Source organism: Onychostoma macrolepis, chromosome 01, assembly GCF_012432095.1.
Source record: "Onychostoma macrolepis isolate SWU-2019 chromosome 01, ASM1243209v1, whole genome shotgun sequence".
Taxonomy (NCBI): domain Eukaryota; kingdom Metazoa; phylum Chordata; class Actinopteri; order Cypriniformes; family Cyprinidae; genus Onychostoma; species Onychostoma macrolepis.
In genome coordinates this window covers 10674718-10687466 of record NC_081155.1, presented here as the reverse complement: position 1 = coordinate 10687466, position 12749 = coordinate 10674718, and the positions used below count along the sequence as shown (strand labels likewise).

Sequence of the window (12749 nt, the reverse complement as noted above, 5' to 3'; positions counted from 1 at the left end):
AATGCATGCTGGGTACCTAGTCTCTGTGCAGTGAGTGCACTTTGACCTCACATTAGTATGAGCACACAGTGAGGGCGCTGTGAGGTTACACTTTTAGCTCACTGTTACCTCACAATATGACCTCATCACGAGTATCCTGTGAGCTCATGGTGACATCACTGTGAGATCAAATTGTTGACTGGGAATGGCAGGTTCAGTGCTCAAATAAGAAGAAATGTGTTTTGAAGGGTTCAACAATACATTTATCAGGCAGTTAAACACCCAGTTCATCTCACTGTGACAGAGATATTTTGGACCGTAGATCCAATTAAAGACCAGGAAATCATCAATTTGTTGGATCATCCAGATTACAGAGGCAGAGTTCAGTCCTTCCTCGTTAAAGACCAAATGCTTTTTCTCAAACTTAGTAATGTGACACATGAAGATGAACAAATTCACTGCCTCAGAATCGTGACAAATGAAGAACTTCAAAGATATCTGGTTTTTACTGGGATTGAGCTAAAAGTAACAGGTACATAATCTATAAAGGTGAAAAATGCATTTACTTCCACATATTCAAGAATCAAAATATTTCATGATATAGTTAAGAAGTTTGGGAATATATAAGGCCTACATAAGACATACAGTATCTTAAGATATACAGTGTGGTTTGCCATGCATGATGCACTTGTTTCATATAAATATAAATGCTCCGGTTACTTGCGTAACCTTGGCTGCCTGGGAAAAGGGACCAAGTGTTGCATGAAACGCTTATGGGTTAAACCCCTGTTTCCTTCACTACTCAAGTCTGATTTGTTCACGTTTTTATAGCTGCACAAACCATTCTCACAGTGCCATTTCATCAGAAACTTTCGACTGAAGCAACAGTCATCTATTCGTGTGCAGCTGTATAGCACGGCAACTTACGCAATACACATTTCCTTATGTCAGGGAACCCGAGGTTACACAAGTAACCGGAGTGTTCCCTTTCGAATGGTCTCTCCTATTATGTGAAATGCATCCAACAGCGCCGTGCTATAAGCAAGAGCAGAACAAATCTGCTCTGTGAGCCCAGTCCCAGAGTGCCTGTACTGAGGGCTCCTGCAAACATGAGCTAACAATGAGACCTGAGTCATCTAGGCTGAGGGCTACATAACGTAACCCACTCCACTTACAAAAGGGGATTTTGGGTAAACTCAAGCAGACAGGATCCGTGCCTGCAGGGCAGGGACATCCAAGTTATAGAATCTGGCAAAGGTAGACAGCGACGACCAGCCGGTGGCTAGACAAATCCCACAAGATCACGCCCAGAAAGAGGCCATGCCTCTGGTGGAGTGGGCCCTCATTCCAATAGGGCACTGCAAGCCTGCTGAGGCATAGGCCAAGGCTATAGCATCTACTATCTAGTTAGACAGTCTCTACTTCGTGACCAGCAGCCCCTTAGAGGGGCCTCCGAAGCATACAAAGAGCTGCTCTGAATGCCTGAAAAGGCCAAAGTGCTCAACATAGACTCTGAGAGCAAGCACTGGGCAGAGTAGATGGGGATCCTATTCACCATGAGCTCTGAACAGATTTGAGAGCACTTTCGGCATGTAGCCATGTCTTGGCTTGAGAAGGACTCTACAGTGGTTAGGTCCCAACTCAAGACAGGAAGCACTGACTGACAGCGCCTGCAAATCACCCACTCGCTTCACTGATGCTAATGCCAAAAGTAGGGCAGTCTTATGCAACATGGGCTGTGCATAAGAGTGTGTCCAGGCTCCATGTTGTACACCAATCAGAAAAGACTGACCATTTCCGGGTGTAAAGGCATTCCATAGACGGTGCTCTAGCCTCTTAAAGGTGAGGATCATCTCTGTGGATCTCAGTGAGCTCATTGTCTGTATATAAAGAGTAATAGATTTTCTTCCTCTCGTCTGCACGGCTGAAGAAAGCAGCTCATCTTTGAATGGAGTTGGAATCACTGTACACTGTAAAAAAATTGCTGTAAAATTTACAGTAACTTACTGGCAATTTTGGTTGCCAGTAAGACTGTATATTTACAAGAGTACTGTAAAAATACAGCAAACTCTTGCATGCTGTAAAATTGTTATGATGGTGTGTAAACATTTGGTAAACTTATTTCATTTGAGTCTATTAAGAAGGAATATCTCTTAATATAAAACTACAAACACTTAATTTGTAATAGTGAAGTTACTAAAAACATGACTTTAACACAAATCGTTGCAGTTTATCATCAGCTATAGCACACATGCACGTGGTAAAGCATTTAACAAAGAGATCATCACTGTATCAGCAACTCTACAGTTACTGTCTTTAAATAAAGCAGCAGAACATCAGTGTTTGTGGCTCATCATTGACTGAAGCACAGGCTCTACTCTCCACCACAATGGTGACCCACAAAACTAAATTAAACTAATAGATCTCTCTTGTGCAAAATAATACAGTTCAGTTAAATATTTACTCTCCTTATAGATAACACCTGCTGTTAACAAGCAGAATCACTGAATGAAAGAGAAACAAGAACTACAACTGACTTCAGCCACAGCCTTAGATGAACTCAACTGAAATACAAGACATCATTAAATCTCTCAAGATCTGATTAAACAACTCCACAAACAGCATTACCAGCTTCACACATTACAATTTGACTTTATTTCAGTCATACGTCTATAAAAATTATTTGAGAATTAACAGAAGTTTAGTTGTTTTATTGAAAACGTTTTGTTTAACCTCACCATTGTGGCGATCAGGGTTTGCTTTAGTTAGGGTTTGCAAGTAGCAAACTGTTTAATTCCAAGCCAGAGAAAATAAATCATAAAAAAAATGTCATGTAAATGGATTAGTCATTTGTCAATGTTGTAATATATAGGATTCTGAGCTTCAGGGTAGTCTGTGTTTTCACAGGATCTCTTCATGTTCTAGAGAAGAAGTGAACATATTCATCACTAATAAGATCTGATGTTAAACAGCCAGATGATAAACAGCAACAGCAGAGGAACTCACATCCAGTGTGTCGTATTCAGAACATCTGGACTTGGGCTCAAGGCTCATGTAGGCGTCCTCAGGAGACTCCAGCTGACGACACACAACGATGAGAGAATTCATTCTCCCTCCAGAACTGACAGACACAGATGAGAAGAGACATGAGGAGATGTACTCACCGTCTTATTGTGTCCTGATCCTCCGTGCTTTTGCTCTTCTGACGGAGTCGCTCGTTTCCTGAGAGAGAAGAAGAAATCAACGTGAACACAAACTGACTCTGAATCTTTCTGACAGTCCAGACGCAGAGTCTCCTTCACCTTCTGATCAACAGCCCGATGAAAACCAGCAGAATCACAGACGTCAAGACAACAGCTGCAGTGATTCCCACTGTGACCCTGATCAGAGATGAGCTGCTTTCTTCAGCCGAGCAGACGAGAGGAAGAAGAACTGTTACTCTTTATATACAGACAATGAGCTCACTGAGCTCCACAGAGATGATCCTCACCTTTAACACTTGGGTAAAGTTGGTTTTATATTCGCACATTCACAACATTCACAACATTTCCGCGTTCAATAACTTTCTAATTATATGTGCAAAAAATGATTCTTTTGCAAATTCTAATCAGCGACATCATTGTGAACCTACTACCTTTTTTTCACCATCGAACAAAATGGCCAAGTATTGTTTTAATGGCATATTTACTTGCGAATGTCCGTCGAATGTCCAATGTAGAGCGGTAAGCAAGATAGGGACCGTCTAAAAAGTTCTAATTTTTTTTAATTGTGTGAAAGAGACAATTACTTGTATCAGAAATATCACTCCCATTATGCCTTCTAATGCTCCTTTAGCAACAATAATAATAAAAATAAAAACTGCAATATAATTATGCTGTTTGAAGAGACGTTTAGGAAATGACAAATAATGAACTTTGTAGCAATACATACAACTGGGAAATCATGTGTAATCTCCTGAACATAGTTAATGTCTAATTTCAATTTATAATGCTTTTTATTTATTTATTTGCCTCAAAATGAGCAAGAACTGTGTTGGTGTTAACGATGACATATATGATTTATTTCTATAGGTTTTGAAAGCATGGGTCGACTGCTCCAAAGCAAGTTGGAACATCTTGTCTGGACCCTACAGAACATACTGCAGCCCATGTCTTGCTGTTTTATTCACCTCTGGTTTTTTTCTGGTTTTAAGTGTGCTAAACACTTAACATTGTAACAGTATTCTCCAGTTGTTGAGTTGAGATGAAAAGAATTGCTAAAATAACTTTTATGTTTTCCTGTTGTATGAAATCTTTATTTAACATTACACTCTGACAATATCACAATTCATGTGCATTGATTGATGTTTACAGTCCTGCAGAAATATCACTGTCCATGACACTGAATCCATCAGATTCTTGACAAGAACTCAGAAAGCATGGGATTTTGGGTCAACACTTCATAAAGTAATGGCTAAACTTTCTTTAAGATGTTTTATTAATAAATTGTACCTCACTCACATATTCTACAATTGTTTTCTTTACATGTGTAATTTCTACCAACATTGTATTCAAAGTTTTTCTTCATTGACACACCTTCCATTTCAATAACTTTTGAAAAGAGGCACATACTGTTCCAAAACAAGTTGTTAAATATTTATCAGACCTTGTACAACATAGCAGAACTCCTTAAAGGACAAGAGATCGCTCTAAATGATACATTTCCCACATCTCTCTGTAAGATGGGTTTATTCATAGAGACACCTTCCAGTTCAATAACTTTTGAAAAGAGGCTCACACCTTTACAAAACACATTTCTAAATATTTAGCTGACCCTTTTCAACATATCAGAAGTCTTTAAACTACAAGTATTTGCTCTAAATGATACATTTTCAACATCTCTCTGTTCGATGGGTTTCTTCATAGAGACACCTTCCAGTTGAATAACTTTTGAAAAGAGGCTCACACCTTTCCAAAACACATTTCTAAATATTTAGCTGAAATTGTACAACATAGCAGAACTCTTTAAAGGACAAGAAATCGCTCTAAATGACACTTTTCCCACATCTCTCTGTTTGATGGTTGCATACATTGAGACACCTTCCAGTTGAATAACTTTTGAAAAGAGGCTCACACCTTTCCAAAACACGTCTAAATATTTAGCTGAAATTGTACAACATAGCAGAACTATTTAAACTACAAGTATTTGCTCTAAATGATACATTTCCCACATCTGTCTATATTCTATGCACTGTAAAAAAATTAAATGTAAAAAAACAGTGAAATGCTTGGCAGCACAGGGTGCCAAGCGTTTACCATTAATGGAAATAACGGTTAAAGAACGTTATTAAAAAAACAGTCAATGAATGGCAGAAGCAGCTGCCAAACAAAAACTGTAAAATTAAGGTACAACATCCTATTTTTTTCTTAGTTTTTTTTTTTTTTACTTTACAGGTATTGTCTGGATAATAATTGTGAAACATTCTCTGTGAAACTTTTTTTTGCAGTTAACCATCATCTAACAACAACATAAGTGCAAAAACTCATAACTACCGCTACATCAACAACTCCACAGTTTTTTTCTTTTGAAATTTTTTTTATTTATTTTATGTTATTTAAAACATTTCATCTCTTCCAAAACAACAGCACATACAATCAATAATAATTAAGACATACAATTTTAAATGTTAAAACCAACAGTGTATGTTTTGTAAAAGTGCTTTTGTGTTTTGCTTTAAAAGGATGGGTTCAAAGGTTTTAAAAATCCAAGGCTCAATGTAAATTAAAAAATGATGTAAAAAAGGCAAGACAAAAAGGAGTAAAACATTTTTAAAAAGTCATGATAAAATGTCATCTGTTGTGCAGGACCAGGGTGAGTCTCTAACAAGTTGGCCATCACGCCACTCTCCAGAACAGGCAGTTGGCCCCCCGTGTCCGGCGCCCAGCGGAGATCCCCTCTCCTCCGGCCCGCTGGCCCGCTGTTCCCGTAGCCAGAGTGGTGAGGGTGCATCTACGGGCGGCCAGGATCGGTGGCGGCCGGGACCCTTTCCGTGCGACCCCGGCCCCCCCGTCCGAATATCGTCGTCCGGTACCCCTGCAGCATTGATGTTACCATTAGCTCGCATGCATGGAGGGGTACCGTAACGCGCTTCCCCACCAGCAGGTTTCTGGTGGCCCAGATGGCATCCTTGATCACGTTAAGGGTGAGCCAGAGCGAGGTAAATTCCCGTGGTGTCAGATCCTTCAAGCCCCGGCCCACCCCAAGGATGGCGAGCTGGTACCCTATCTGGGCCCCACCCGCTGGCAGGCACGGGAAAAACAGGGGGCCGGTTTTGGCCCACAGGTCCCGCGCAGCGCCGCACTCCCAGAGCAGATGACGTATGGTCTCCGGGTGACCACACCCGGACCGTGGGCAGACAGCGTTTTTGGCCATGCCTCTGGAGTGCATAACCGCCCTGACCGGGAGGATCTCATGGGCTACCATCCACGTCAAGTCCTTGTGCCTGTTCTGGAGAGCAGGGTGGGCAGCGTTCTTCCATACTATTTTTGCCTCGCTTGTGGTCAGGCCTGGAATCGGACTCACTGGCTCCTGGTCCTGCACAAGAGAGACAATAGCCTTGTGATCAGTTAAAACTGTGACATCTTGTTTTTCTAAAACATGTTTTTTTAAGAACTTTTTAATAAAAACATATTCCGTTGGGAGGTTAAAAGAGACGGGTGTTGTCAAATCTATCTTTAAAATTTTTAACGTTCTTAGATAAAACCCCATCCAGAAACGTGTCAACAACTCCACAGTTACTGCTTTTAAATAAAGATACATTCAGCATAACATCTTGTTTCTAGGTCTTCTCCTGGACTGAAGCACACACTCTAGTCTTCAGCACAATGGTGACCCACAAAACACAGACAACAGTAACCCTTTAAATCCCAAAAGAACATTAAACACTAACAGATCTCTCTACATCTCAGCATCTTCACTTATTACAAACCAGTCTGACTTTATTTATTTCATACAAAACTTCTTATTGAGAATTAACAGAGGTTTCGATGTTGATGTTTTATTGAAATTAATCAAGTTTGGAGTCACCATTGTGGAGATAAGCGTTTGCTTTAGTTGGGATTCTGACCCTTCAATTTTTAAACAATATTTTTTTTCTGTGGCTGCTGTAACTGTGTGTTTTTAAAGCACATTTGTTACAGCAAAACCTGCAAGAAAAATTCTGATCAGATGAAGTGGTTTACGTACTGATGATGGTTTTGTCATCGTATAGTAGCTTAACTCACTAGCCTCATCAGAAATGTCTGAATATGTTAAATTTATTAATTTCATTTTGCTGTAGTGTTACAATTTTATTGCTTGAAAAGTGGCCCTGCTTTGATACTTTAGGGGTTGCAAAGTATTTTGAAGAAATTGCTTAGATGCGAGCACGTAGATTCACAGACGTCAAGAATCTGCATATGAACCTCAACAATGGTAACAATCTACAAAATATTCAGATTAGCTCTGATCATCACAAAACAAGCTTTTTGTTGATTGTCACCATTGTTGAGATTCATGTGCTGATTCTTGATGTTTCTGTGAATCAAAACAATTTCTATATAATGATAAAAAAATGAATCTCTGACTATCATAACATCACAAAAACGCTGTATAAAAAAGACAAATAACAAACATTAAATGCTGACATACTCTGAGACAACACTCATGATGTGATCATGCTACTACATGATGATTAACTCATCATCAATAAGTAACCAGATTTACATGATCAGAGTAATTTCTCGTTAGCAAAGTCACAGCAGCCAGAGAAAAGATGATATTATAAAGTGAAGAGTCAGAAGCCCAACTAAAGCAAACGCTTATCTCCACAATGGTGATCTAAACCTCTGTTAATTCTCAATAAGAAGTTTTGTATGAAATAAATAAAGTCAGACTGGTTTGTAATAAGTGAAGATGCTGAGATCTAGAGAGATCTATTAGTGTTTAATGTTCTGTTGCCAGTCATGTGACGTTCAATTAATTAATTAGTTAATTTTACAGTGAAGGTGTTTGATTGTAATAATTTATGAAATTCCCAAATGAACAGTGTTGTCAGCTTGTTTAAATAAGGAGATTTTACTTTAATTTTAAGTTTTAGTTTGGCAATGCCAGTCATTTGACCGTTTTTTGTCTTTTGTTTTTCAGTGAAGGTGTTTGATCATAAAATTCAGGAAATACCTGTAAAATAACAGTGTTGTCAGATTATTTAAATAAGGATATTTTACTTTAATTTTTTTTGTTTGGCAGCTGTTGCTGCCAGTAATTTGACCATTTTATCATCTAACGGTTTTGTTAATGTATTAATTACAGATTATTTTTGTAATTTTACATACATTTGTTTGTAATTTAAGAAAACAGAAAATGTACTGTATAAAAACTTATTTTCTGTATTAAAAATGTGAATTATTGTAATTTGCATTAATTTCATAATCCTTAAAATAATGCCAATGTTAATTCAGAGATAATTTTCTTTGAATGCAATTCAAAAAAAAACAATGAAAAAAATCTGTTATTTTCCATAAAATTATGTTTTTTTACAGTGTTTTTCTTCTTAGAGCACTGCCAGTTGAATAACTTTTAAAAGAGTCTCTTACAAAACAAGTTGCAAAATATTCATTTGACTAAAGAACATACTACAAGTCTTTAATGTAGTAATATTTACTGTAGATGTAAAATTTTAACATCACTGTATTCTATGGATTTCTTCATTCACATACCTTCCATCCAAAAATATTACATTATCTAATTTATTTATTACTGTAATGCCTGAAAATAGTAACTTTTTAATTAATGGATTTGTTATACACAGTAAAACCTCCAGTGTTAAATCAACACTCCCAGTGTATATATAATCCACACTCAGAGTGTTAAAAAGTAACACTGAAGCAGTGTTAAAGTTAATGAGATAATTAGTTTAGTAATTGATGATTGAGCATTAATGAAGAACACCTGCTGTTAACAAACTGAACCATTGAAAAAAGACAAAACAAGCAGAAAAACAAGATCTGACTGACTTAAACCAGCCTTAGATGAAATCAACACAAGATAAAGACATTAAATCTCTCAAGATCTCAGCAGAGGATGATTAAACAACTCCACAAACAGCATCACCTGCTTCACGTTACTAACCAGATTGACTTTAGATGTTGATGTTTTAGTTTTGTTTGAATTACCATTCGAGGTCAGTGTTTGCTTTAGTTGGGCTCTTGACCCTTGACTTAAAACATTACAATTTCTTTGGCTGCCATAACAGCGTGTTTGTTTAGACATGTTAGTTATGGCAATCATGTCGTTGGTTTTGACTTCTATAAAGAAATCACCAGCATTTAGTGATGCACATAACTGATTTCATGCAGAGCATTGTCACTGAGTGATTAAAATTTGTTTTGTTCACATAAAATATAAAGCTTGATCCATCAGTTTGATTAATCTGAAAGACTTTTGAGTAAATCGGCTGAAAGTTAAAACTGCATTATCATACAGACATCAAGACTCAGCGTATGAATCTCAACAATGGTGACAATCAACATATTCAGATAAACAGATACTCTGTGAACATTACAAAACAAGCTACTAAAAGTCACAACAAAATAGCAAAACAAAAATGGTAAGAATAAAAGAAAATACTAAGACAACTGCATAATTTATTCATGTCGCATTGCATGCTGGGAGCCATGGATTAGTTTTGATTGGTGCTCCCAGAATGCACTGCAAAGAGCTTTATGTTGATTGTCACCATTATTGAGATTCATATGCTGATTCTTGAAGTCTGTGTGATGAAGAAAAGTACATTTTCAGTGCAGAATAAGTTTCAAAAGTCAGATTAAACTTTCAGGTCTTATGTACAGAATCTCAATAACAAAGTTAACTAATAAATCTATCAGTGACTATACTCCAAATTAATTCAGTTCCTCAAGCCACTACACTGATTACATCTTTATAATAACCAACTACTGATCACATTTTCTCTGGCTTTTTCTTTTCATAACTAACATGTCTAAACAAACACGCTAATTACAGCAAAGTAACTGTAATGCTTTAAATCAAGGGTCAAGAAACTAAAGCAAACACTGACCTCGATAATAATTCAAACAAAACTATCAACATCAAAGTCAGTCTGGTTAGTATTAGCTGGTGATGATGTTTGTGGAGTTGTTTAATCATCCTCTGCTGAGATCTTGAGAGATTTAATGTCTTCTTTCTTGTGTTGATTTCTAAGGCTGTGACTGAAGTCAGTTGTAGTTCTTGTATTTCTGCTCGTCTTGTCTCTTTTCTCTTTCTTTCAGTGATTCAGTTTGTTAACAGCAGGTGTTCTTCATTAATGCTCAATCATCACTCAATTAACTAATTATCTCATTAACACTGCTTCAAACACTCTGAGTGTGGATTATACACTGGGGTGTTGATTTGGAGGTTTACTAATAAAATATTTATTTAAAAAGAACTCTGAAACCATTATGAGCAAGTATAATACAGAAATGTCAGTGTATAATTTAGAACAATTTGTACTTAAAGACTTCTGATATGTTGAAAATCAATAAATGTGAAACTTGTTTGTAAATGTGAGCCTCTTTTCAAAAATTTATTGAACTGGAAGTTGTCTCTATGAAGAAACATGACAGAAATGTTGTTGTAACATTTAGAGCAAATAATTTTACTTTAAAGATTTCTGTATGTTCTACAAGGTCAGAAAATATTTAGAAACTTGTTTAATGGTGTGTGTTTGTTAAAACTGGAATTGTCAAAGAGAACATAGAAAACAGTGATGGTAGAAATTAAAATGGTGCAATGTCTTTCTCTCTTACTGAATATACTACTGCTAATTTAACCTCAAATGAACTTGGCTATGTTTATGACATGAAACATATGAGGTTTTTTTTATCATCAAATGTGATACACCACAATTCATTTGTGCATTTAGTTGACTGTGTCAGCTATGAGCTCAAATCTTATCAATTGCAAAATTTGTTCAAAGTACACTGTTGTGTATTCTTACATCAATAAGGAAATAAACATTTTTTTAATTGTAAGCATTTTGTAGATAATAAATAAAAGTGAACTATCAGTATCAAATGTCATTTATTTTTAAATCAATGTGTTTTAAAAACTACATTCAAAGGATAAACAGACAGACATCACAACAATATGAAACTTGCAGAATACTAAAAAATAATAATTTATTTCATGACATATCAAATACAATCATTTCTCAGAATCAGAATTGAAAGAGCTTTTTATCAAACATTGCTCATACAAAAAATTGATTTAGTGTTTTAGAAGACAACACACAGACAATAAAAAATGGATGAGAATAAAATATCATAAAGTCTAAGTTTCTTATTGAAAATTTTATGATCAGCATAATTATAATTTTTTGGTGCAAATCTGTACATTAAAGTAACTTATCATTGAAGACCACAATAATAATTTTCATTTTGATTACATAATAATGCAATATACATGTCAAAACTGACATGATACATGCCTTTACTGGTTTAAACTTGGAGTTTTGTTTTTTCAGACATTGCTTTAACATGATTGCAATTAAGTTTAGAATACAATTAACTCTGTAAAAAAAAAAAAACGTAATTTATGGAAATCATTTTTTTCAGGTTGTTTTCTTTTGTTTTGAATTGCAGTCAAAACTTTGTAAAATTATCTCTGAATTAAACCATTGGCTGTTATTTTTAAGGATTATGACATTAATGACTTACAATAATTGTTTTAATCAGTTGGTTCTTTATTTTATACAGTACATTTTCTTTGTAATTACAAACAAATGTTTTGTAATCAGTGTTATCCACTTATATATAATCCACACACAGAGTGTTAAAAAGTAACACTGCTTTTGTTAAGAGATAATTTTAGTAATTGGTGATGATTGAGCATTGAAGAACACCTGCTGTTAACAAACTGAATCACTGAAAAGAAAAAAAAAGAACAACAGCAGAAATACAAGAACTACAACTGACTTCACAGCCAGATGAAATCAACAAGAAAGACATTAAATCTCTCAGATCTCAGCAGAGGATGATTAAACAACTCCACAAACAGCATCACCAGCTTCACATTACTGTGACTGACTTTGGATGTTGATGTTTTAGTTTGTTTGAATTCTGCAGTGTGTTTACTTTAGTTGGGCTCTTGACCCTTGACTTCATTACAGTTACTTTGGCTGCCATGCGTGTTTGTTTAGACATGTTATGGCAAGAAAAAGCCAAGAGAAAATGTGATCAGTGTTGGTTACTTTATAAGATGTAATCAGCGTGTAGTGGCTTGATAACTGAATTAATTTGGGTATAGTCACTGATAGATTTATTAGTTAACTTTGTTATTGAGATTCTGTACATAACGACCTGAAGTTTAATCTGAAAGACTTTTGAGACTTATTCTGCACTGAAAATGTACTTTTCTTCATCACACAGACTTCAAGAATCAGCATATGAATCTCAATAATGGTGACAATCAACATAAATCCATTTTGCAGTGCATTCTGGGGCATAATCAAAACTAATCCATAAAGCATGCAATGCGACATGAATAAATTATGCAGTTGTTAGTATTTTCTTTTATTCTTACCATTTCCTTTTGTTTTGCTATTTTGTTGTGACTTTTAGTAGCTTGTAATGTTCACAGAGGATCTGTTTATCTGAATATGTTGATTGTCACCATTGTTGAGATTCATACGCTGAGTCTTGATGTCTGTATGATAATGCAGTTTTAACCTTTCAGTGCGTTACTTTCAAAGTCTT

At 35.9% G+C, this 12749-nt stretch overlaps 1 long non-coding RNA gene across 1 annotated transcript; it reads right to left on the bottom strand.

The window, feature by feature from the left end:
* Window positions 1–2872: 2872 nt before the first annotated feature.
* On the bottom strand, window positions 2873–3198 carry LOC131548692 (uncharacterized). Its single transcript, XR_009273225.1, has 3 exons — window positions 3144–3198; window positions 2986–3057; window positions 2873–2900 (listed from the first exon to the last, which is right to left on the bottom strand). It is a non-coding gene; the product is annotated as an uncharacterized LOC131548692 (long non-coding RNA).
* Window positions 3199–12749: the final 9551 nt, after the last annotated feature.